The sequence below is a fragment of the Mustela nivalis genome, assembly GCF_964662115.1.
Source record: "Mustela nivalis genome assembly, chromosome: 2".
Classification (NCBI taxonomy): Eukaryota; Metazoa; Chordata; class Mammalia; order Carnivora; family Mustelidae; genus Mustela; species Mustela nivalis.
This window is the reverse complement of record NC_139021.1, coordinates 17,229,833-17,256,838: the sequence shown is the minus strand read 5'-3', so window position 1 is coordinate 17,256,838 and position 27,006 is coordinate 17,229,833. Positions and strand designations below refer to the sequence as shown.

At 43.5% G+C, this 27,006-nt stretch overlaps 1 long non-coding RNA gene across 2 annotated transcripts in view; it reads right to left on the bottom strand.

The window, feature by feature from the left end:
- The window catches only part of LOC309860162, a 132,844-nt gene that overhangs the window by 90,452 nt on the left and 15,386 nt on the right, over positions 1-27,006 (bottom strand). Inside the window, exon 3 of one of the 2 annotated variants that reach the window (XR_014309202.1) lies at positions 22,640-22,783. The exons of the other annotated variant lie outside the window; for it this stretch is intronic. This is a non-coding gene — a long non-coding RNA (uncharacterized lncRNA). Of the gene's footprint in view, positions 1-22,639; positions 22,784-27,006 lie in introns of those variants that run through there. 2 annotated transcript variants of the gene reach the window in all.

The window sequence follows — 27,006 nt, the reverse complement described above, 5'->3', positions numbered from 1 at the left end:
CACCCCCTCCCCATCTCCTTTTTATTAAGCAGCTGAGATGCCTCCCTCCTCTGCCTTGTAGCAGTATGCGCACTACTGTGGGGCAGCCTCAAAGAACTAGCTCTTTCCCTGAGGGGAAAAAAAAAAAAGGAGACGCTCTTTTTTCTTGGTAACAGGCTTTTTTCTTATCTCAGGTGGTTTCTACCCTTCCTCCACGTTCCTGCCCCCTGACATTAGCTGTCAGTAGAAACGCCCTCTAAATGGACTTAATACCGCAACCTGGGGATCTCCGGCTCGCTCCCCGAAGACCGGAGCGTCCCTATCAGCCACTAGGAGGGGGGAAACCCAATAGAAGAGGCCAGAATTCACCAAAAAGTGAGGGGCAGGTTTGATTACCCCCAATTCTCCACTTCACACTGAAGGAAGAACTTTACCAGGCTCCTCAGAAGTCCTGGACTGCCTCCTGCTGGTCATTTTGTCCCAAACGTCTTCCAATAGCCTTCAAGAACTGAGGTGATACAGGAATTAGGGACACATATTCCATTAAACATGACTTGGGACTCAACCTCTCTGAGCCTTGTTTTCATCCTACCTTAAAAAGGATGATGAAAGTAAATACATTTAAAAGGCATATTGTGATGATTAAACCCATTAATATAGGGGTGCTGGGTGACTTAGTCAGTTAAGCATCTGCCTTCAGCTCAGGTCATGATCCCAGGGTCCGAGGATCGAGCCCCACATCCTGCTCAGCAGGGAGTCTGCCTCTCCCTCTGCCTGCTGCTCCCCCTGCTTGTGCTTGCTCTCTCTGACAAATAAATAAAAATCATTAAACCTACCAATATATTTGCCTGATTTATAGTAAGTTGCTCATTCAAGTTTTTGTATAATACAATATCAATGTTAATATTGATTTTATTATGGCTATTCCTTGTTATAATCAGTATATATTGACATCAATATTACAAAGGTCAAAGTCATACTCATACCTGCCTTTGAGCTCAAAGTGTACAGTTTATCATCTGTGGTAATGATTCTCAGCCTGACCACTGCTGACATCTACATCGTGAAGAGCTGTCCTGCGCCTTGAAGGACATTTAGCAGCATCCCTGACTTCCACCTGCTAGATGCCAGTAGCACCTTCCCACCACTTGTGACAACCAACAATGTCCCCAGACATTACAATTAATTGTCTCCTGGGCAGGGGCAGGAATCGCCCCTGGTTGAGAACCACTGATCTACCATATCCTGTGCCACTCAATTTCTTCAACTTTCTTTCATGGCAAATGGTTACTAGGTGACAGATGCTTTAAATGTTGGCTCACTTTTTTCCCACCGTGATGTATGCCGATGAAGAAATATAAAAGCCCAAGCCCGTTTCCCTGCAGAGGTGATTAGGGCTAAGGAAAGGCCACGTGTGATACCACCTGAGAAAGGAGAGCACAGGGGTTCATGAACAGGTCCTAGAAAAGCCAGAACAAGAGTCGCAGAAAGCAAACAAGAGAGTAGACTAAATGTCACAGAACTGGAAAAGATGAGAGGCCTAGGCCCCCCTGGGATGCATTAATTCAGGGGACAGGATTGGCAGGTTCTAGCCAGAAGCTCAGGAGAAGCAAGTAACCAGCTGCGGGGTTTCACAGGGTCCTCCTACCCCAAAACTGAGGAGGAACAGCCACACACCACAAAAAGGCTCTCTCAGACTCTATGAAGGTGAGCGTGACCAGTTGGAGAAAAACAGGTCAGAACCAAGGAGAGACATCAGATGAAGGCCACCGTCCTTTCCAAGAGAAATCTAGGTCTGAGCCAGATACCTGTGTTCACCTGTTTGCATGGCCTTTTCATCCTGAAACCTTTCTGCCGGAATAAAGTGGATTATGAACACTGACCTATTCACTGAGACTGGTATTATTAGGTGACTCACCATGCAAAAAAAAATAAGAGAGAGAAGAGAATGAAACAGACCAGAGGGACTGTCTCGGGGGAAGGCAGAGATGAAAACAGGGATGCTTCCCGTCAGTTTAGTCATAGCATCTGAAGTGCTAAGTGGAGCCCCCTGTGTGACTCTTTGCTTGGTGCAGAGCAAAGATCGTGGGAACGGGGGCTCAGATGAAACTGTGGGGGGGCCTACCTCTGAAAGTGACTAGACAGGCAACACTGGGTGGATTGTTTTTCTTCTCTGAACTGTAAATTTCTTTCTTTTGGAGTCAGGTAACAGCACTTGCCTTGATTAGCTTGCTGCAAGGTGTGAAGAGAGAATTGCATGAAAGCCTTAGGACCAATCTTAGCTGAAGCAAAGAGAGTCATGGGGCTTTCCTCTATCACTAGAGCATGGAGATAACTGAGATATCACTACAGCACTGACATACTGTCAAGGGCCTGCCACCGAGTTTCCCAATCTTTGGCAGAATCAACTGGTCAACCATTCCACCTAATAAGACATTTTGCTTAGAGAGTCTCCCTCATTGTATTCTGATTCTGAGGATGTCCCTCTGTCCGGCTGGCTTATTGGAAATCTAATATCCCAGAACAGTTGCTTGAGCACAATTTCACATTAAAAGGAAGAAATACAGCCAAGTTCCAAGTCAACACTTACTACTACCATGCCTTGAGAATCCCACCACCATCTGATTCTAACCTCTAGCCATCCCACCCTACCCCCAACTCCTCGCCAAAGACTCGGACACAGAGGAGCTTCCACCAGCCTTGATAGTATGGACTTTTAGGGACAGAAGAGAAAGACCAGTCTCCCACTGGCTCTAGAGAATAGATCCAAATACATTCTCAAACACGGTGTTAGAAAAATATGGTTCATTTGGTGAAGCACATTCCCCCTTCCATCTCTGAGTCCAGGAGTAGCCCACAAGGGATATTTCATCCATATGTTTCTCATTCATTCAAATGTAACTGACTAAAACACTGCTAAGCAGCATAAGGCCAAGATGGGTTTGCGTGCTATATCATTTATTAATTTTGTTTTGACTCCAGAAGCAGTAAATTATATTTTCCTGAGAGCAAAGGATGTCAACCCTCAAAATATCTACACTCAAGCCAAGCACAGAACCTCATACTGTACCACGATTCTGCATGAATCATGCAGAAACCCACATCTCAGCCCTGGGAGGGCAGGGATTCTCTACTAAGTAGTTTAGAAAAGATAAATCTAAGAAGTACAGTGGAATTTTACAGTTGGGAAAAAAAGGTGTGCTTCCATAATACAGAGTACAGAATATAAACCACAGAGGTTGACAACAGCCTCTCGATGGCTGGAAATGTATAAGAGATGCCATGACTCTCAACCAGACAGAGGGACTGTATCAGAGCTGTTGCAGAGTGTACGTTTATGTTCCTCAAAAGAGGAAATGAAATTTGAAAAACACTCATATAGAAGAGAAACACTACCTTTTGTCTTCCTCCAGAAATTTCAATTTTTTTTAAAGATTTTTATTTATTTATTTATTTGACAGACAGAGATCACAAGTAGGCAGAGAAGCAGGCAGAGAGAGAGGAGGAAGAAGGCTGCCTGTGGAGCAGAGAGCCCGATGCGGGGCCCGATCCCAGGACCCTGAGATCATGACCTGAGCCGAAGGCAGAGGCTTTAACCCACTGAGCCACCCAGGCGCCCCTCGAATATGTTTAATATTGATGCATTTGTTTCCTGCTTCTGAAGTTTGCAGTTAAATCTGTTTGATTTGTAAGTGGAAAATTATTTTTCAAAGGTTTCTACTGTTATTACTGATACCAAATCAGATCTTTAGTCTCCGCTTATGTAGTAATTCTTGCTTTCTTCCTTGAAAGTGAACTCTCAGGTTAGGAAAAAGAAAAAGAGAAGATTTAGAGCCTGAATTTAGGGATTTAGAATTTAGAGCCTTGAATTTAAGGATCCAAGCTCAGTTCTCCTTAGTTTGGACAAGTTGTTGAGTCTGTTGAAACCTCCGTTGCGATATCTGTCAAATTTTTGTCATCCTCTGTCTTGCTTTTAGTGCCAGAAAATTTGTTAATTTTCCTAGTGCCTTTAAAAATGCAGATCCCCAAAAGGAAAGAAAAATTAACTCAAAAGAGGTAAAACCAAAGGTCTGAGCCAAAGGCTAAGAGCACAGACCTAAGAGACCAGGACACAAAGGCCAAATATCCCCAACATTTCATGGTCTCTCCCAGAGTCAATGGCTCTTAGGTTATTACTGCTGTGGCTTACTAAGTAATAGGAAGCCAGGAAGGGACAGAAAATTCAAGGTTGAAGTGATAGAAAAAAAAAAATAATACAACCACCACCCCAAAGATGTCCATGCCCTAATCTCTGAACCTCTAAATCTGTTACCTTAAGTGACAAAAGGGAAATTGCAGGTGTGAATAAATTAAGACTCTTGAAAGATGGCATCTACTAGATTATCCAGGTGAGCTCGACGTATCACAAGGGCCCTCATAAGTGCGTGAAGGAAACAGGATAGTCAGAGCAAGATTTGAGGAGGCACGGATGCTAACTTTGAAAATAGAGGAAGGGGTCACAAGCCAAGGAATGCAGGTGGCTTCTAGAAGTTAGGAAAGATTAATGATCAGGGTAAGGAGAGAACCTCAGCAGATGAAATTTATTCCAGGAAAATTCCATCAAGAATAAGTCAACTCTTGACTGATTTACTCCAGTCCATCAATGGCTTTATTCATGTTAGCAACAACTTCAAATAGCATAAAATTAACCAGTCATTAAAATCATAAGACCATTCACCACCATCTTCCAATTTCTGGCAAGTAAAAATGTTCACATCACACTGAAATTCGTGGTTTCACCTAAATTGTCTCCTCAAGACATCTAGCTGATGATCTTCAAATTAAAATGGACCATGAAAGGAAAAGACCTCTGACAGCCCGGAAATCATCAGATTCAACCAACACACTTGAAGGTAACTTCAAAAGATGAGTTTCAGATGTGTTTCAGCAAGCAGTGGTGAGGAGGGGCCATTGTATGGGGTCTGGGGAAAAGGCCTTGGAAGGGGATTAATCACATAAGTGTTCATTGTTCAATCAAATGTATTTATTCCGTCAGTCATCACACTTTTCTTAATCACACCTATTATACAAACGAGCTGATGAAAGGCAGGAAGATGTGCTTATTTGAGTGGAAAGCAACAGTTTCAAAGCAGAGTTCATCTGACATCAAAATGGTGGCTCCCAATGGCCCTGCAAGGAACCATATGCTGGTTTTGGCATGTATGCTCCACCCTCCTTCTGGGCATTCTCTATTTTACTTGGAGACTAAACATAGAGATGGATGGATGGGTGGATTTTTTGGATGGACAGGTCAGTCCATGATAAGGAACATGAACATTTGTAATGAGGAATGCAAGGCAAGGACAGGAAGAGATTTCATCACTGCGGTCAAACAGTCTTACAAAACATTCAGCTAAAATCATTAAATTTAAAATCACTTTTCAAATTAGCATCAATCAATTTACTAATTTGATCTGTACCTCTTCTACTAACCACCCCTCCCCATCTTACAAGCTTTTCCTGCTTCCTTAGCCATGGCAGAATCATCTACTGTCCTACTTACCTTCTTCACCCCCTTCCACTACACCCTCAACCCATAAAAAATCAACTGAAAATAGGTAAGCATTCCATTTGCCTCAAGACATTGTCCGGTGTAATGTTGAAATTCAGTCACAGCTATTTCACCCTGTAACTTATATTCTTCCCCTTTTCTTTTGTTTTAATGTCAGATTTCAGTTTTATCAAACATACAATACCAATATCCTCTATTTCATATCTCAAATCCATTAGGAAAAAATGACTGTGTGATTCATTAAATCCCTCCAAAAAAATGTGGTACTTGGGTATCCTCTTCATCTATTGTAATCAATTGTGGATTTTTTGTGTGTTTCTTCAACTTGGTCTTATAAGTGTTAGGAATCTATTTTCTCCAAGGACCAGACATCTGTACCATGCCCTGACCCTAGCAAAAATTTCTTCCCATGCCAAAGGCCTTTTTACAGCAACAGTTAGTCCAGCATATATAGAATATTTACTGTGCACCAGATTTTGGATGAAGCACTTTCACATAATTACCTCATCTAGTCCTCATCATGACCGTTTGAAGAAAACACTATTATTATAACCCTACTCTAAAGATAAGGCACATTGAGGTTAAATAAATTTTCCAAGGCCTTAAGACTAATGAGTGCTGAATAAGACTTGAAGCCTGCTGACCCAGGCCAGAACCCAAGCTCTTTGCCAGCACACCACATGGTCTTAGAAGAGGAGTAGTCCAATTCAGCTCCCTCTTGAATGTTCTTCTCTTCTCAGATCACCTTCTCTTATCACTCATCCTTTCAGCAAATGTGAATTTAAATTTCTTATAGCTAATGACCTTGAATTTTCTCCTCTACCTCCTATCCCATCCAAACCTAATGATTCTGATATCTGAGATTCACCCACTTGCTCTAAAACATTTTTAATAGTCCAGTAGAAGCACCTGGACAATGCAATCAGCTAACTGTCCTATTCTTGGTTATTATCTCAAGATCCTGGGATCAAGCCCTGTATCACGCCCTACACTCAGCAATGAATCTGTTTGAGATTCTCTCTCCTTCTTCCTCTGCCCCTCCTGTTCATGCTCGCTCACTGTCTCTCTCAAATAAATAAATAACTCCTAAAAAAAAAAATAGGCTATTTCGTTGAAATTCTCTACCATTAACCATTTAAAACGCCATTTGGGAAAGCTAAAGATGGAAGTTTTATGATTAGATAAGTATTATGCTAAGCAGTTTGAAAAACTCATCTAAATGTCTAACTGGATAATAATGGTCCTTCCCTCCTCCCTTCATATTCCACTTGAGAACATCAGTGTTTGTAGTGGAAAGTCATGGTAGGACTACTGTACTCAAAACTCAAGGAGGCCCAAGAGCATAACAAGAGCAAGAAAGAAATTATACAACCTGTAGTTACAGAACTGTGATGCAGCAAGAAATTCAGAATCCGAAATATTAGGTCCAGGTAAACAGTGGCAGGCTGGTGGGCTAGCCTGCCCCCAGTCCCCACTGTCTTTAAAAATGAAATAAAGTGGTTCTGGAATCCTCTGACCTGACCAGGCCTCTTGCTCTGTTTGAGGAACTAAGAGCTCCCTAGAAGACACGTCTCCTTACACCATCATGTGTCCTGGATCTCAATCATGTACTTTGGACCATGGGTCTACTATCCAGGCAGTAGAATGAAGTAAAAGCAACCCAGCCAAGCCTGGTCACTGTTTTCATCAATATTCAAACCCAGGCCAGCCTTCATGATCTAACCTAAGATGTTTAAGCAAGTATATGCAAACACATATACACACGTTTTCTCTCTAATTAACATGGGATCACACTGAATAATAACTACTATTTTATAAATGGGAAGTTGGGGCTAGCTTAAAGGTAATTATACTAAATTTCACATCCTTAGTTGGATTTTTCACGTCATATTAGAACAGATATTATGGCACCCTCCCAAGTACTCAGCTAGACACCTAAAGGCTTAATTTCCCAAACCTCCTTGCAGCTAGGATTTCCCATGTGACACAGCTTCTTCCCAAAATATACCCTGTAAGACATGGAAGACAGAAAAGGCCATCAATAGCAGAATTGTCCAGCTCTTCTGACACACACAATAATGGAGAAGTTGGGTTTCCCTATGCACACTGTCACAGGGCTGCTAGGTCTGTGCCTCGCTCTGTGGCAGCAAATGTAGCCGAAAGAATCCTATTTGCATTCTGAATACCCCTCAAAATATCTTTACTGCCCACACTCCCCACTCCAAATTTTTGCATCAATTTTCTTGGTTTGGTCAGTCACATCAAACTTGACCTTTTTGAAGTGAATGCATTCTGGTGCCCTTGGGTCCTGGAGACCTCCTTTGCTGAAGCCTCATCTCTGAATCCACCACTTCACCAAGGAGTTGAATACAAACTAGGAAAATCTGAATTTCCTTTATTGATCTCAAAGTCACCTTATAGTTCAGCCTTTTGAAGTGCAGATTTGTGGAAGAAACAAAAATAGTGGTCACTTGTGCATCATTCTTATTCATTTATTCAAAACCATTTAATGGATGACTCTGCAAGGTCAAGGCTTGCAATCCCTCCTCTTAAGGAGCTCCCAGCTTAGTAAGGGTGACTGACAATAAAACAGGAAATGTTGAGTTGGAGCACAGAGAGCAATGAGCACTAGGCCTAGCTTTGGAGGGTCAGAACAAGTTATCTCTGAGGAAGGGGCATCGATGAACACTAAATCAAGTGACAGGCAGGCAAAAGTGATGGAGGGCTAGAAAAACATCATTTTAGGCAGAAGGAACAGCATGTGCAAGGGCCCTGAGATGATAGAGTCAAGAGAATGACTCACTCAGTATTAGTTCAAGCTGTCCAGAGTATGGCATGATTGTTCTATGAAGACCAAAGCTGTTAGGCAGAGTCCAGATTATGGGATTCTTTTGATGAACTTGGTTTAAACTTGGTCTATTTCCATTTGAATGAAGAATTTTTTTGGCACAGTATAATTTGGTAAGGGGAGAACAAGTATAAGAGCAAACAGGAGAGTATGCAGAAGGATGCCAGATACGTAAAGGTGGGGAGGGAAGAAAATATTCCAGGAGAGATGAAAACTCCAACAAGGAGCTACTGGGAGTCATACAAGTTTGCACAGAGCTGCCTCCAAACCTTTGGGGCGAAACACAGGGTGCAGAATGAGTGCACAATTAAAGAGGAGCCAGATTGCTCTTCACAGCTTCATAGATCTGCCATATGGGTGGGGGACTCGGTAAACATTCCCTTCTCATAACTTGCCCAAGCAGGGCAGAAAGACTGTATCTGAGAGAGCAGGAAATATGCAACATTTTCCCAGTAGGAAGAGCTGGTGCTGCCTCCTGACACTGGTTCAGGGTCTCCGAGAGCCTCTCTAGGCCCCTGCTGGCTGCAGCTTGAGTGACTATAGTCAAGGAAGGGAAGCTCTCATCTGAGCTACGAGAAAGGAAAACCCAACGTAGGGTGCTGAGTGGGAGAATTTATGGTTCATCAACTCTCCATTCTCTATTGAGATAAATGTCCCCACCACGGCTCAGGCAAAGGCCTAGTCCACACCACTGAATTGAAAGTGATGTAAAATTTAAAAGCCTTTTTCAAAGATCTCATTCCAGAAAGCCAAAGCCAAGTAAAATATGTGATTACTTCCAAGATGAATGCCTCGCCTGGCAAGCTTTCCCGCTCTCCAGCTGTATGTTGGGGTCCCTTGTCTCAGCACATTAATTGATGTTTAAATCCAAATTTTATTGTTTCTTGTATGAGGAAATGCCTCCCAATTTTAAAAGAAAAATTAAAAGCTCCCTCGCATATGAAATGCAGTAACAACTTTGGGCCTGAGGAGTTCTAAAATCAAAAGAATATTTTCTTTTCACCCCTGGCAGTTCCAGGGGCAAGCTGTATTCCCTAGCTAGGATATAAATCAGAAACATCATACTTGCAAGGAGGCTGCCTTGAGCTTGAATTCCAGCTCTGTTTGTTTCTTTACTAATTGTGAGCTCTTGGAGACTCATTCACTTCTCTGAGTCTTGATTTCATTGTCTTTCATGGAGATGATAATAATCCCTCTTCTCGGAGTACTTACAAGGTTTAAATAAATAAGGCAGTGGTAGGGCCACGCACAGGACTCAGCTCACCATGAGAGCTCAACACACAGGAGTTGGCTGTTCCACGGACTGGTTATTTTTCTGCTATCGGAAAAACCAGTTGACAAAGGCAGAAGCAAAAAGAGCCTGGCAGGTCACAGTTCACACTGGACTGATTCCCATTGGCCCACCAGCCTCAGAGGTGCCTCCTGGGGCATGCTCACAGAAAGGCAGACAGAGGGAAGATCCAAGAGCAAATGAGAGTGCTATCAATCCACTACGTGTTGTTTACCCTATGTCTTAGTCACAGCTCGGGGTGCTATACAAAAGTCTGCATGATGTTAACAACATTGATTTCTCACGGTTCTGGAGGCTGGGATGTTCAAGATCTAGGTGCCAGCACATTTGCTTCTCGGGGAAGGCCCTCTTTCTGGCTTGTAGGAGGCTGCTTTCTCACTGTGTGCTCATGTGACTAAGGGGGAAACTGGTGTCTCTCCCTCTTCTTATAAGGATACTGATCCTCTCATGGGAACTCCAACTTCATGATCTCATCTAAACTTAAGTACCTACCTTCCAAAGACCCCTGCTGCCATATTGGAAGTAGGACTTCAACATAAGAGTTGACGGGGTGGGGACACAAACATTCAGTCCATGATACCATATATTAATGTATTCGTGCACTGCCTGAACAAATCCCAAGCTCACTTGCAAAGGTCATAAAGGTTAACACAAGGAGAGGACAATAGCATGGGGCCTGGCTGTGTGACTGCCCATGTGAGCCCCTTCACCACCCCAGCAACAGGGCGACAACCCAGCAGTAAGTCAGAGGGAATCCCAAATGTGCTGTCCTGAAATTTGAACGTTATTGCCTTTGTTTTCTTATGTCAGTTCAACCCTGAGTAGTTATCCTGATGTAAGCTGTACATCCCCAGCCACCTCTTCCCCTCAGTCTCCCCAAAAATACTGGTAAAAGGACAATAGACATTCCTGGAGGGAAAAAACATCCCACAGAGAGCTAGAGTGGGTTGTAAGGCTGAGTTCACGGTGGCACAGGCTCCTGTATATAAGGGAAAACCACTAGCTTCACTCTTGCTCATTCAAAAACTGTAGTTATAAAGAAATTAGAATAGGGCCTAGATCAGTGCCTGGCACATGACAGGCTCTCAATAAATGTTTTCAACTAAACTGAATTAGAAAATGGTTTCCAAATGAGCTCTACTGAAATATACATACATACACAGGTATGCACATGCACGTACATACTCTAACATATCATATAAAAAGAATGAAGTAATTGGGGCTCCTGGGTGGCTCATGTTAAGCATCTGCCTTCGGCTCAGGTGATGATTTGAGGGTCCTATTCCACATCAGGATCCCTGCTCAAAGGGAGGCTGCTTCTCCTTCTCCTCCCCTCCCTTCTTCCTCCTTCCTCCCTCCCAGGTAGCTACCTCTGCCCGTGGGCTCTCTCTCTCTCAAATAAATAAAATCTTTTAAAAAAAGGAATGAAGTATTAATAATGCTACAATGTGAATGAAGCTTGAAAACATTATGCAAAGTGAAAGAAACCAAATTAAAAAGGCCACATATTGTAAGATTCCATTTAAATGAAATACCCAGAATAGGTAAAACCATAGAGACAGCGGTAGAGGGATGGTTGCTAGGGCCCGGCGGGTGGGAGAGAATGGGGGAAAGGGGAACAGGAAGCGCCTGCTTATTGGCCCTGGGTCTTCTCTGCAGTGATGACTATGTTTTGAAACTAGACCGTGGTGGGTGTTGCCTAATACTGTAAATGTCCTAAATGCCACTAAATTGGATATTTTAAAAGGACTAATTTTCTTTTGTGTGAATGTCACAAGGGAAGTCTTCAGCCTATGTTTTTAAGACCCACAATAAGTGTTCCTGGTCCCTAGAGCCTTCTTCCTTGCCATTTGCACTAGTCAGCCCCTGCTAGACAGACACACATTTTCCTAATCTCTACGGTATTTTACACAGGAAAAACAACCAGCTCTCCATTAGAGGCAGAAAAGGTTTGGGAGAACTGAAGCTTATAAAAACTGAGGAGACCATTTAAGAAAAAGAATGCAAAATTATTATACAAAATCAGGTACAAAAATATTTAATTATTAACATGAGAAAGTAAAGAGCAAGTTTTCGAAAGCTAGTACTACAAACTTCACAAAATCCACTGAAAAACAAGCACGTTTTTATTAATTAATTAATTAATTGCCTGGCATATATCTGCAACAGGTTTTTTTTCTAGGATTTTTAGCTATGTACATGCGATTGCTTCTATTTTACAGTATTAGCCATACAGGCAACAGAAATATAACTCAGTCTTCCATCTAGCATGCTGACTGAAAATTTTATTTTTATTGATAGTTTAAGAAGATCCTTTCAGCTTCACAACTCGATATTGGTAATATTCCGTACATTTAGGATTGTGAAGAAATCTGAGGAAACCTCTATTTCGTTTATTTCATATGTAAGTTGTAAGACTTCAAGCTTTCAAGTTTTCTTTTGCAGGGACTGAATGTAGCTACCCTCACACAGCTCCGGTGCCAGAAACCCAGGACAAGTTCAACTGTGAGACCACCTCTGCCCCTGGATTTTGCGTCAGGGCTCCTGGTGAGTCAGCTGTGAGGAGAGGGTATTACTGGAGGCCATCTCCACAGTGGGACAGCCAGTAAAAACAGCACACAGAAGGGGCTGAGAGCTCATAAATGGATCTCGGTGGGTGAGGCGATTCCAGCTCAGTTTCCCCTTAACTGGATCCCAACAATGCCAGAGACCCCTCAAGCAGTGCCCCACAGGGGGAAATGTGATGGGGGCGGGTGGGGGATCAGAGTAGAAAAGGACCATGGTCTTAATTTACTTGAGTTCAAATACCTTAATTTTGCAAATTTTATAAAAATCAATGGCAAGGGGCGCCTGGGTGGCTTCAGTGGGCTAAGCCACTGCCTTCGGCTCAGGTCATGATCTCAGGGTCCTGGGATCAAGTCCCGAATCGGGCTATCTGCTCAGCGGGGAGCCTGCTTCCTCCTCTCTCTCTCTCTCTGCCTGCCTCTCTGCCTACATGTGATCTCTGTCTGTCAAATAAATAAATAAAATCTTAAAAAAAAATAACAAATAAATGGCAAGCTAACATTGCAGGGCCCCTCCAGGCTGTGGTTCATGAGAGCTGAGAACCTTATGCTCCACTGGCCTCAGTGCAAACTCACTCTTATTCTGGATGGAGGGGGGAATGCACGTGGCAGCTCACCTTTTCTCCTGTTGTTTTTTTTTTTTTTTTAATAAACATTTAATTTCTAAGAAAATAAAACCTGCACATCGAAGTTTAAAAGTCAAACAGAACTAAAGTAGGTATAAAAATAGCATCATCTGTCCTCCTCCTAACCTACCCCCAATTCCTGGTATTTGTAGGCCCTCACTTAGACACTATCTATTTTCTCTCTATTGGAAATAAACACTTAATTCTCTTTCACCAGTAAATCACCTTATCTCTTCCTCCTCCTTCCACGTCCTCCACACACCAATGGCTTCTCACCAGACATAGACTCCAAGCCACTCTTTCCTGTGTGACCTAGTCCTGCCTTTCTTACTGGCCTTGTCTCCCACCACGCCCTTCCCTGCTTACTCCACCAGCCGCATTAGTACCTTCCAACTGTTCCTGCCCTCTGGCATCTGTGAATTAACTTTTTCCCTAATCCTATCTCCCATTCCCAGACCTAAACATTTGTTTCCCTATACTAGGTTGTATTTGAACATCCATTCCTCTCTTTACCGATTGCATTTCTTATAAATTGACCCTAATTTTTCTTTGAACAAATCGACACCCTCATTCATGTAACAAATATTTGCTGGGGCTTAAACTAGGTACAAGGGACACGGGGATGAAGGGAGACGTGTTTGCCCTGATAGCCCTTAGAATTCATGGGGAAAACTGAGGAAATTAAATTAAATTAAATTAAAACTGAGGGGGGAAAGAGGAATTAGCATGGGGAATGATGAGCATCATGATGAGAGAAGTTCATGGGAAGAGGCAAGGAGTCCACCCTAGTCCAGGTCATCAAGGTGGTGTCCCAGAAGAGGCAGTTACATTGAGACCTGAAGCTGGAACAGAGTCCAGCAAAGTGGGCTTGGGAGGAGGGTGTTCTAGGCGGAAGGAAAAGCCAATACGAAAAAAAGTAGTAGGGTCACCGAGGTACTGACATGGGCCTGCTAAACCTTCAGTCTGGATTTCCCTCTGGGAAATGAGACCGATGCATTTCTTAGTTTATGGTTGTCAGCAAGAATTTTATCGCTCATTAATTTGTAAGCCTTCAGTAAAATAACAGTCCTTATTATCAATGCTTAATGAAATAAATAGAAGATATTATTACTAGATACCAAAAATGTACCTCTGCAAGGATTGACCCAAATCTGAGTGAAATAATGCATCCCGACAAATTAGATCCTTCAAATTAAGCATCCTGTCTACTTGCCTTTAGGAAGTAAATCATCATATGTATGGGGTAGGGGGTAAGCCATCAGCTTTTGTGTACCAGGAGTCTTACCTATGATATAGTAATATTAATACTGATACTAGCAGCAGTAGAAGGTACCAATTGCTGAGTATTGGCCATGCCACTTTTCTCGTCTTTAGAGTAACTCTACAAGGTGGGTGTTATGATCCCTCTTTACAACACAGAGGAAACTTGCATCAGAGAAGTTAAATGATTTCCTTAAGGTCACATGGTCAAATGTTCGTATTCAAAGTCCAGTCCGTGATACCATACTGGCCAAATGGGTCTTCTAGATTCCTCCAATAATCTTTCTTAAGGTCCTTTTATGACCCCTTGTAGACAGAGAGTTGTGTCTTCATGCTGGTCCTGCTTGCTGCTATTCTAAGCAATTCTCCAAGCTCTGGAGTTGTTGGTTTAGGGATTAGGGGGACTTTCTTCCCATTTCTCTTCTTCCTTTCATCAAAATATACCTGCCCTTACTATCATTTCCTTAGGACTCTGTTTGGAAAAGCAGCATGGTATTTTGGGAAGAGTATAGTGGGATTAGGCTTCAGGAAACAGAACTGGATACTAGGATTTTCCCCCTGCTGAAACACTCAATTCCTACATCTGTAAAATGAATTCTTGTGCAGATTTAGATGGGATAATAGATATAAAATCTCTAGAGAAATCAGAGCAAGAGAGATGATGTGATAAGCTCATTCAAATAAGGTTTTAATGGCTGCTAATGTTTTAATTATGTTTGCATCTGAACTGAGCCTTCAATGCCTTAAGGGAAAAATTCAAACTAGCATTTCAGCCTTCTTGGCAAGCCAGTGTGGGAGGCACTGCTTGGGAGAGATGAGGGAATTAGAGGTGATCTATAAAGAATACCTAAATTATCTACAGGAAAATCAATACATGAATAGGGGCAACCCTGGTCTGCAGAGCTGATCTACACCCACACAGAACCTTCTACTCTGGGAAAATCCTCTAAAGAATGTCCTTCCCCATGAGGACCACCAATGCACAAAGGGTGCAGAAGTCAGCAAAGGGATGGGGAGGTAGAGGAATGGGATTCAGCTATCCCATCTAGATAATACAAGTGACATAGTCCAGGTGAGTGCCGGGTTTACAGAATGTCAAGGCTCAAAGATAACTGACTTGTCATCAGACCCAATGCCTCTTTCCACAAGAGGAAATTAAGACCCAAAGAGATAAAGCAAACTGGCCAATTTCCTCAGGGACAGAACCGAGGCCTGACATCCCTCCTCCCAGGCCAAAGATCTTTTTATTAATCCTACTGCCTCTTTAAACCTCAGAAAATGTCATTGCACCACCTTCAACCCACCAGACTTACATTTCCCTAGTGCCTCCATCTTCCAGGTGGTTAGACTGTTCCTTTCCAACATACTGACAGGCCAATCTAACTCCTCAGGATGCCAAAGACTCAGGACTTCACGAAAGACCAAAAGAGCCAATAGTTTGTTTTTCTATCTCATGTGTGATTCTAACTGGAAAAAGTCAACAAGGCATGACTGAACCTTCAAAACATACAGAGACCAAAGTGATTTTCATGGTTTTATTTGCTTATTGGGTCCTCCCTTCCTTCAGCAAAGATTAGTTGTGTGCCAGGCACTCTGCTTAGCACTGGATGGCCAAGCTGAAGAAGACGCAATACCCCCCAGCCAGGAATTATTGGACTATCAAAGAAGCTTAACACAAGTAACTGCAGTGTCCCGTTGCTTTCAGAAAGGTACTTACAGAACCTGTGACAAAGTAGGGTGGTGCAGAAAGGATTTCTTTCATTCATTTGTTTAATAATGACTTCAGAAAGAAGCTGCATCTGAAGAATGAGCAGAAGTTCGCCAAGCAGGGAAGGTGAAGAAGGACACTCTTGGCATGAGAGTTTTCATTTGTTTCAGGAGCTGACGATAGTACCATGTAATCTTCCCAGCTGGTTGCTTGGGAAGATTGACTAGAGACTCTTCTTTGTTGTTGTGCAACAAATTACCCCCAAAACTTAGAGGCTTCAAACAGCAATTACTTTTACGATATCTGAGAGTTTTTTGGTTCAGGAATTTGGCAGAGCTCAGCTGGGAGACTCTTATGTTCCAAATGACATCAATTAAAGTCACTCATTGATACTGGTCTTATCTTAGTCCAAATGGCTTCACTCAGATATCTGGTATTTTGTTGAGGCTGATTAGGGAAAAAAATAAAAAGTAGCCATCACTGAAATCACCAACAGAACATCTATGCCTAGCCTCTCAGGGTAGCTGGACTTCTGATACAACATGTCAGAGCACCCTGAAAAAGAAATAATACCCTATGGGACAGGAAATGGAAGCTGACATCTTCTTAACACTGAGGCCAGAGATAGGCAAAGGGTTACCTCCACCAGATTATATTGGCAAAAATAGTCACAAAGCCTACCCAGAAACAAAAAGAGGGCAAATAGGTCTTGCCTCTTAATGGGATCAGTGTCAAAGAATTTGCCACCATCTTTAATTTGTTACAGAGATGACTTTGGAGAAGAACTTCAGGACCACATTGAGAATCATATTAAGGAGTTTATATTTTATCCTGTTGGCAATAAAGAGAGAGATTTTTCCTAGCAGAGAAATAAGTTTATTAGAATTTTTAGAGGACAATCGTTCCCAAATCATGGTAGAGGTGAACGAAAAGAAAGTCTGTTGACCAAAAGACCAATAAAGAAGCTACTGCGATCATCCAGCTGTACTTTCTTCCTACTTCTCAAATAAACCCTGGAGTCTGTTAACAGGGGAGAAGGAAGGACTGGCTTTGAGTTAAGCAGTCGGCTTTGAGTAACACAATTCATTAATAAGATCTGGTGATCACCCAAAATGGAAGGAGAAAAGAGGAGCAAAGAAGGAGTTGCAGATATGTTTAAGGTTTGTAGCTTGGGGGACTAAATAAATGATAAGTCTATTAACAGAGATGGGAATCTACTGGTAGTTTATTATTTCAAAGGCTTACTACTCTTGGAGGGTTTATTGCTCCTATAATGACCCTCAGCTCTTATGAATGCCTCCTCTTCCTCCCTACCATCATCTGTTCACTTCCCCATCCCTTTCATTACTTGTATGTAAGGAAAAATTCATATATATATGTAAGTATTAAATATATATGTGTGTGTGTATATATACACACATATATATATAAATAGAGAGATGGAGAGATATATACATAAAATTCATGTGACACTGTGCTACCAGAAACTCAGCAGAGTCTCTTATTCGTTCTCTCCAAACTTGTAGCTTTCCATCTCTCATTTCACAGAGAGGTTCAAGGCCTTGCTACATAAGAATCAGTCAGAGGACTAATGAAAAATTCCAGTTCCCAGTGACTACTCCTGTGGATTCTGATTCAGTGGACCACAGAGGCTACCGGGCTTGGGAACCACCACAATAAATGACTGATTTCACTGAATAGCGACAGTGGGTAACAGAAACACACCAAAGGTGCTGATGGGAATGGAGCCCAGCCCTGTTGGAATGCTTCTAAACACCCTCTAGTAACACAAAGTATTTGGAAACGCAGTTTAGTGTTTGATGAGAAACAGGACATCATTGTGCTAGTTTCTTTCTAGTCTTTAAATGTGATCTTTTATCAGAGGCACATATGTTTTCTATACCTTCGCATGTGGCTGCAGTTAGGCAGGAAACAAATTCCCTACTAGTTGAAAGATTTGGCCTTTCTTTCACGCCCACCAAGCATCATTTCTATCCTCTGTTAGAGAGACCCCAGGGAAATAATTAATCAGCTTGCCTGCCTGCAACACTTCCAGGATTTGGGTCATAAGAAGTACACTGGTCCCAACAAATGGCACAGCAACAGGCTGGAGATCACCTCCCTCCTCCAGCTGCCACCACCGCTCTTGTCAGCAGGGCCCAGCTGGCTACTTCTGTAAGGCTCCTCCCCATATGGCTCTGTGGCTCTAAGGAGGAACCCCCTCCCCCCCATGTGCCCCTGTCTTCTCTCTGGTCCCACTGGATAATTAGTGGTTCAGCTCAAGACCTAGCCAAGCAAGGGTGATGGGCAATTTCATTTAAACCTCCACAGCCTTAGGGATTAGGCACAGATTTGCCTCCCAAGAGGCCAGGCCCCATCAGCTGTGTAGGTCTGAGCTAGATGAACGGCACCTGGAAGCTCCACAGGCATGCAAATCTAAGCCCAGACCCTACTGGAAATCCAAGGAGGCCCCAAATATTGCCATATTTTTAAGATCCCCGGATATCAAAAAGTGAAGGATTGCCAAAGCAAGGTGGCACATTGACAGGAGGCCTCCTTGTTCAATCTTGTCAGTGTGCCCGCCCATATTAGCTCATTTGGAAGGACAATCACAAGTCTGAACTGAGGCCCTTCACCACACAAATCCAACCAGTTCTCCAGTCTAGCCCCCTCCCATCTCCCACTGAACTAGACTTCACCTAGAACCTCCAAGATAACCCTGTCCCCAGAAAACTGGTGGCTTGGGAAGAAGAGAGAGCACTTCGGTAGAAAACCTGGGTTTGATCTGCTGTTCAGTTGGAAACTCAGAGACCACCCTAAAAAGTGTTGCCTCCCATTCTTTTTTTTTTTTAACAGAAGAGTCTAACACATAATTATTAATTAATTATTCATCATAAGCTATTGTGAAATGGCCTGTGGTAAGCACCTCTTGAGCTTGGTGTTCAGTGGGCCATTTGAAAGCCCGAGGGCTGCCTTGCTAGTCAGCAGTTACCATCGATGCCCACACCCTTGGCATTCTACACTCAGCACCTTATCCTTTGCTGGTGGAAGCCCTGTGTGCCCCGTTGGTTAGGGTGATGACTGTCATTCCTATTGCAGGGATCAAGAACCTTAGCCTCAGAAAGCTTACATAACTTCGCAAGGCCGCAGAGCTTGCAGACAGCTGAGCCAGAGTTCAAACCCAGGCTTGCCTTGCCACCAGCCTGAATATTGCCCTTTACTGCTGGAAACTGTGATAAGGACTCCTGACTGGTCTGCTTGCCTTCAGTCTTGCCTCATCAATTCACCCCAATATGGAGAAATAAATGTCCAGCATGACGTATTTATTGTTCAAAGTCACATGTCTAATTAATAACACATGTATGACTTGAATCTCCTTCGAGTGTTCCTGCCATTATCCTCTGTATTTGATCACTGTGGTGACACTGAATATATTAAGATCCCCAAAAAGATCTGCCTTGGCTTTATGGGCGACGATAAATTAACTGCCTCGTGACCAAAGGTGACGGGCGACCGTCTTAGCAGCATCAATGTTATGGGTCCACAGAACAAACTTGAGCGGTCACAAATGCTCAGAGCAGAAACTATTGTGAGACATACAAAGGCAACAACGTCCCTCTTTAAATCCTGTGGTCATTAACACGAATGGCTAAGGTGGTGAGGGCGGGCACAGACGGGAGGGATGGGGAGCACGCAACTCCCAGTTCTTGAATATGCGGCATCTGTCTCCAGAACAGGGTGCTCATGGACTTTCTTTCTTTTCCTTTTCTCTGCTGAAGACAGGCTACAACTTTATGCTGTCACAGAACAGCAGAAGCAATGGCTCCGTTTTCCCTAGTTACGTAGCTAGGTCTGTCATGTCATTTTGACAGTTCTCCCACATTTTCAACAGTCACAAAAGCTTTTCTAGTAGGAGACTGAGTACATTTTCCTCCCCACCCCGCTCCCACAGTCCCGCTGTCACTAGGCTCCTGGCCACAGAAGACCTTGACAAGATCTGGAAGGAAATCAAAGGAAAGAAATCCCCCCCCGCACCCCGGCCCCCAGCGCTTGCCAGCACATATCCGTCCAGCTTGCCGACTGGCACTAGTAATCACAGGCATGTTTCTGCTTTGACGACCCCGACTTCTGCCTGAATCTCCTCTGAAAGTTGTCCAGGGAAGGGAGCCGGAACTGTGGACTTGACTTCGATCCCCACCGTATAGATTTCATTTAAAACCCCCCTTGAAAAAGCCTTCCCTCCTTCTGATGAATCCATATACAAAAGCAGCAATTGAACCTCATGCATGGAAATCAAAGCCCAGATTATTGAATATCAAAGCTCACCGAGGGCAACCCCCACCCCGACCCTCCAGCCTGTTCCTCCCCTCATCCCCAGCACTGCCTCTCATCTGACAGCTTCCACCTGGACTCCCAAACCTCCCTGCTGGACTGGTTTCCCGCTCATAATTAAATTCAGAATGAATCGGCTCACAAAGGACCCTCAGAAACCCTTTATTCAACAACTGTTTCCTGAGCACCTACTATGTACTGGGCATTCTGCTTATCTCTGAGGACTTAAAAATTAATAAGACCCAGTCCCTGCTGATAGTCTAGAGAGTAAGAGAGAGCTACGAGAAAAATTACAATGTCTTGTATAGTCACCGGGCAACTAAATAAGAGATCAAATCCTAAACTGTGTTTGCTTTTTTTCTTAACTCATGACTATATGTGTGACCCAAGCGCGTGGGTTCCCAAATTTTAAGAAGCAGCATTCGAGTCCCTGCTCTGCTACCCATTAGCTGTCTAATACAAAAATTATCACTTACTCTGTTCAGGCCTCCACTGCCTGATCTCTAAAATGAACATCAAAATGGCACCAAGTGAAGAGAATCAATGTAAAACTCAAATGAGGTCCTCTCTGTGAATGCCCTTTGTAAAACCTAAAGGATAATATAATCGCCTACACCAGACTGGAATTGTCTCAAGGTCAAGGACTAAACCCTTATTCACTCCTGCAGTCCTGATGCCCAGAGCCCTGCCTGGATGATACCTCCGGGCTACCAGCTGGTCCACACTGCAGATTTTTGGACTATCAGTCTCTATAATCACACGAGCAAAGTCCTGATAATAAATCTCTTTCTCTATGTATCTTATTGGTTTTCTTGCTCAAGAGAACCCTGACTGATAACTGGTCTTGGGGACACAGTGGCTATCATGGAAATGTGCCTTGTGAGGCACTGTGTCAGGAAAATGAATTGAGCTTCCTGACTGGGGATCATCACACCAGGAACCTGCAGGGGACGGTCTGGCAGTCCATTTCTCATAGCAAGGAAGAAGACAGGAGCTGGGTGTGTAGCAGGGGTTCTAGATGGAACTCCTCTGGATATGCCTGGACGGTGGGTTGCCAGGAGGCAGCACTGAGTCTATTTTGAGACGGACAGAGAAACTCCCTGGAAAGGAATTCACCATCTCTAGCAAGAGAGTAAGGCACACAACTTGGGTCCAACATGTGGCTGCCCGACATTGAAGCAGAAGTGACGGTGAATGGCCCAAGAGTAGAGAAGAGTGTCCTCACTCTACCGGCGACACGAGGCTTCTGCACTCCGGCTATGGCCCAGCAGGCTCGGTGGGCTGTGCAGCTTCAGGCTGACCCAGCAGTGGCTTTAGCGGCAAAGCCACGTAGCCTCAGAGGCCTGGGCTGGGGACATAATCTCACAAATGCAAAGCTGGAACCAAGCTTGCCAGAAATGGGCAATTCTCGGACAGCCTGGAGGCTCCACTTGACCAAGCGAGTCAGAGCAGAAGGAAGGGTGGTCCCTGCCATTACTGTGACTTGGTTTTTAATATCTCGGTTTGGAGCAGCCCAGGACACCCAGATTGAAGCTGTTTATTCCTAGCTGTATTAAGAGGGCATTTGTGGAGACAAAGGTGTTGTCCTGTAAATTTCATACCTGGGAAGTAAAGGGACGCAAAGAAGCCCCAGGCTCCCCAGATTGCCTTTCAGGTAATTCAACAGATGGGGCTAAATGCCAGGAGCCTGGTGCAGTGGCAGAGGAGGGACACAGAGGACCACTGAGGCAGAAAAGGCAAGGCGGGACTGGGAAGGTAGCCACTGGAAGGCAGCCCGGAGACAAAAGCGGGGACCCATGGGAGAAAGACCTGGAACCAACAAAGGAGAGAAAGGCAAGGGCCTGGATGCACTTGATTTTCCAAATTGCTCTGAAAAACTTCAACTTTGTATCTCTACAAGGAAAAAGATAGTCTGTGGGGTCTGTGGATACCAACGGCACAAAGCACCGGGGTCTCCCTGCCCGCCCACCTACTGGAGGAGGCCAGGCGCTGCTCTCCTGGCTTGGCATTAGGCTCTTGCTGCCTGACTGGGGCTAGAAGCAGAGATCTGAAGGAGCTCATGCTCTGGGCTTATTCCCTTTGAGCTCTCATCCCACTGACCAGCGTCAAACATCTGAACCTTCAGAAGAAGACAGACTGCCAGGAGGAGTTGGCTGGAATGCTTGAATAGAGCGGGAAGCCACAAAGCCCAGCTATCAGCCAAGCTCCCGGTTAGTGCTGATTCTTGCCTGAAGCATGTTCAAACAACTCCCTTTCATTCTTGAAGTAGAAAGCAGAACTCTTTCCCCCATTAATTTCTCTGCCTGGTAAAAAATAGGAAGTCTTTCTTTTCCCGACAAAATCGAAACTTTCTTCAGACATTTGTGCAATAATGGAGCCCAGCTCAGGCAAGGCTCATGGTGGGCCTGTGATTACAAGCCAGGTACTCACAAATGAGTCTGGTCTGCTCACTGCAGAACAGTTGCCCCTGAAATATTTTCTTTTCCTTCCAGAACAAAACACTCTTCCTCTGAAAAAGGCAAAGCCATGGAGTCCGAGGCCCCAGTGAGTAACTGGTCTGATCTACTTCCATTCTCCCATAGCTTCCACACAAAGCTCTGCTCAGGAATGTCTGTAATATTGAACTGAAAGAGAAAGAATATAAAATATTACAAAATAAAGGAGACACTGCGTCCTTCTTCACCTCAGAGAGGTAAAGGTCTATGTCAAGAGTTAGCAGTCTTTTCCGTAAGGAGACAGTGAATATTTTAGGTTTTATGGGCCCACAAGCAAAATCAAGATCTTATGGGGATATGTACATAACTAAAAAACAAATATCCATAATTTTTTCCAGTCATTGGAAAATGTAAAAACCACTTTAGCTCTTAAGGATGATGAAAGAACAGGCAGCAGGCTACGGTACACAGTTTGCCAACCCCTGGCCTATGTCCTGGGCTATTCTACCCAAGGTCCATCTGCCTTTTCCAGGTTTAAATGTCTAACTCCTGGAGCTCAAAGCAAGGGAAGAGAAGATGCAATGAGCTGCCATCAATTTAATTTCCTATCATGAAATGCTTTTGTTCAATCCATGTTCAAATTTAAGCACAAGTAGACAACACATACAGAATTAAATTTAGCTCCTGAGCCACACCAGCTGTAACTGTGTTTTAAAATGTATATAAAATGTTTATAAAACAGGGGCACACGGGTGACTCAGTTGAGCCTCTGACTCTTGGTTTCTGCTCAGGTTGTGATCTCATGGGTCATGATCTCACAGGTCATGAAAGGAGCTCCGAATCTGGCTCCCTGCTCAGCAGGGAGTCTGCTTGAAGATTCTCTCCTTTTGCCCCTCTCCCCGCCGTCCCCACATGTACACACACACACACACACACACCCCTCTCAAACAAATAAATCTTAAAAAAAAAAAAACTAAATTAAATTAAGAAGTAAATGTAATATATGCAAAACAATTGGCAAACCACAGAGTTTTCACCTAAGGAAGGACACGGATTTCTCTGAAAGCTCCTAAGTCATGATAATACATCAGGGGAAAGGAATTACCCAGAACCATCTCCATAAATCTTTAGAATAAAGAATCATAACCAGATATGGTGATCCTGCTCTTTAGACTCAGATATACTTAGATTCAAGAGCTGACTTGTCCCTCATCACCTGTGTTGCCTTGGGCAAGTTTCCAAACCTGACTGTCTTCTCTGATAAAAAGAAAATAAAACCTATTTTACTGCAGGATTTTAAATAAGATGGAGGTCACATTCTGAAAGTTGTAATTAAAAAATGGAAATATATCTTTATCAAGTACTCATTAATAATTATACAAATGAATCTTTTTAAATTATATGGGAAAAGCAGCAGTCCTGTGGGCATTCACTGAATGGGAGATGTTATTTCCATCAGATTTTTAGCAGTGAGGACACTGGGCAGCACATGGCCTGCATCTTGGCAGGTGAGATGCATTCCTCCAGGATGGAACATGAGAGGTAAGGTTGGGGAGTCCCATATGCCCCACCAAATACACTTCCCCACCAGCATCCTAGGATGCCAGAAAGCTCCATGTGTCTCAAGACTTCAGGTGAAGGCATTAAAAACAAACTCCAGCTAAGTATCACTGACTTTAATGCTACCTAAATAAGAACCCTTGTAGACACAATCTCATATAATCCTCCCTGAAACTCTGCAAGCTGATCAAGGCAGACATTATTATTTCTATTTTATAGGCCAGAAAACAAACAAAAAATTGAACACAGAGTCAGAAAATTGGAGGTTAAATTCCAAATGCACTATGAGTTACATGACCTCAAGCTTATTGGATCACCCTCAGCCTTGGTTTTTCTTATCTGTAAAATGGGTATTTGGCATTATGAGAGATTTTTATTTGAAATACCTGGCACAGGCATCTGGAACATGGTGGAGGTCAATAAATATTAGTTTAAACTGTATGGCAAGATGACAAAAATAATACTCAAACGTTGTCTATTGACGTCAGCTTCTTCAAGCCACTTATAGCCAAATGCATCAGACAAGATGAGCTAAAATTCTCACAGTCTGCAAAAATGGGTCTCAGGGGATTGGTAAATTCTTTGAGTCTCCAAATGCACAAAATTGCTGCCAAATCCCAGAGCCTGCTGACCTACTGGAATGCCTTGGTCAAATTAACAGACATTCTTGGATTCTTAGTATCTCCCCTTTTTTTCATTCAGATCTGAAGGACTAACATTTCTGTATCATGCTACCCAAGGTGTTCTAACTCCACTAGTGACCTGCAACTCAGAGGGAATACATAAAACAAATGCCTGATCTTCTCCTAGCAATGCCTTCTAGGAGTATGTCCAAAAAATCATTTACGAATTCAACACCATTTTCCTGGGCACCTACTACATACTAGGTATACATGTGAATGACTCAAGGCTTTTCTTCTGTGGGACCCAGGCTGCCTACAGCATGGTGAGATAACACAACCTGATTTTAGGAGGTATCACTCTCTCATTTTCCTCCCGTTCTCAGATTGTCTCCTGACGTCCAGTCTCCCACCTCATTCAGATATCACGATTTCCAAGGTTCTATGTTTAGGCTTCTGCTCCTCTTTCTCAGGCTTCAATTGGCACCTTATGTTAACAATGCCAAATTAATATGAGTGATTTCCCTCATGAACTCCAGCTATCCATGTCCTTGTAGCTGACCAGTGGTCTTCCCTACCTCCTTGTTGTCTCTGTCATCGCCACCCTACCCACAGAGATTCAGAACCCTTAGAGATACACTAAACTTTCTTCTCTTGACCCCATGGATCAGTTACCATGTGTGGTCTTTTTTGCCTCTTAAATATCTCTCTGTGTCCTCTGCTTGCCCAGAATGATCATCTCTTACCTGGATTACTGCAGTAATGTCCTCAGGGGTCTCTGGGAGCTGGGGATATAGCAATGAACACTAGAAACAAAAACCCCCGCTATCTGGCACCCTACACTCTGGGGAGCAGAGAAAGTTACTACCTGGAGGCAGAGAAAGAAACAGTATCTGAAGTGTAAAATGTCCAGACCATTCATTTGTTCATTGGTTCATTCATTCACCCTTCCAGTTAGCACCCAATTAACAAGCAACTACTCCCTGTCAGCCACTTTGTTCAAATACTACACACACACACACACACACACACACACACGTCAAAAGCTGATTTGGTGCCTACATCTCCTCCCCACTCCCATACCCTCCAAAAATTGTAAGCAATGTGGATTGCTTAGTAAATATTTGCTGAATTCATAATATTTGAACAGATGGTTAACTATGAAAGGCTGGGCAGCAAGGCACAGTCTGCCCCTTCAATATGTTCTGATGTATATCAATTTGTAACAGAAAAGTTAGAAACAAAAGTAACTGCTCAAACAGGAACCACCATTCTTCAAGGGCTCTTGCTTTGGAAACAGTGGAGTTGCTTACTGGGTCCGATTTGTTCCAGCAAGCAGGGTCGCCCATGAAAGCAGCAGACGCTTCGCCCGTGCTGTTCCTGATTCCTAAAGTGAGTCAGAGTCTCAAACCTTCCTTCTCAGAGACAAAATAAAGGACAAAAAGGACAAAATGAGCTGAAGAGTCTCCTTTGCCCAGAAGACAGGCACCCTGAAGTGCCTAGAATCATGTGGGGGGCCAGCACTGAGGGAGGTCCAAGCTCTCCAGGGGGCCCTAGTCTTTAGTGAACTCCTTCCAAGGAGAAAATTCCTTAAGTTCCATCCCCTTTCTAGAAACTCTGGCACTGAATTCTGCTTGTTCCCAAGGGAGACATTCATGCCACTGTGATCCCATAGACCCTCATCTGGGCTTTTGAATCCCCTCTGTGGGAGAAGAGTGACTATGAATCCTCCCAGCCTGAGAGCTCTTTGAAATTCATGGGAAATCCATCTCTAATTCCAAATTCCTCCCTAGAGCTCCTCTTTTTCCCCCAGAACTATTCTGTCATTCTCTGATTAAGGGACATGTAGCTAAGGCTTACACAGAGTGCAGGCAGCCTGGTGGAGGAGCTCATGTACCTCTCAGAATCAAAGGCTCTTAGAACTGGGAAAAGCTGAACTGAAAGATCCACAAGCACCCTTTATGCAACAGATGAGAAAATCAAACTCCAGGTATATTCGTCTATGAGGGCTGCCGTACCAAATGCATAGACCGGGTAGCTTCAACAACAGAACTTGATTTTTCTGACAAGTTCTGGAGGCTCAAAGTCCAAGATCAAGGTGTCGGTATGGTTGGTTTCTTCTGAGGGCTCTCTCCTCGGCTTGCAGATGACCCCCTTCTTGCTCTGTCTACAGGTGGTCTTCCCTTTGTAAGCACACACCTGTGGTGTCTCTTTGAGTATCCAAGTCTCTGT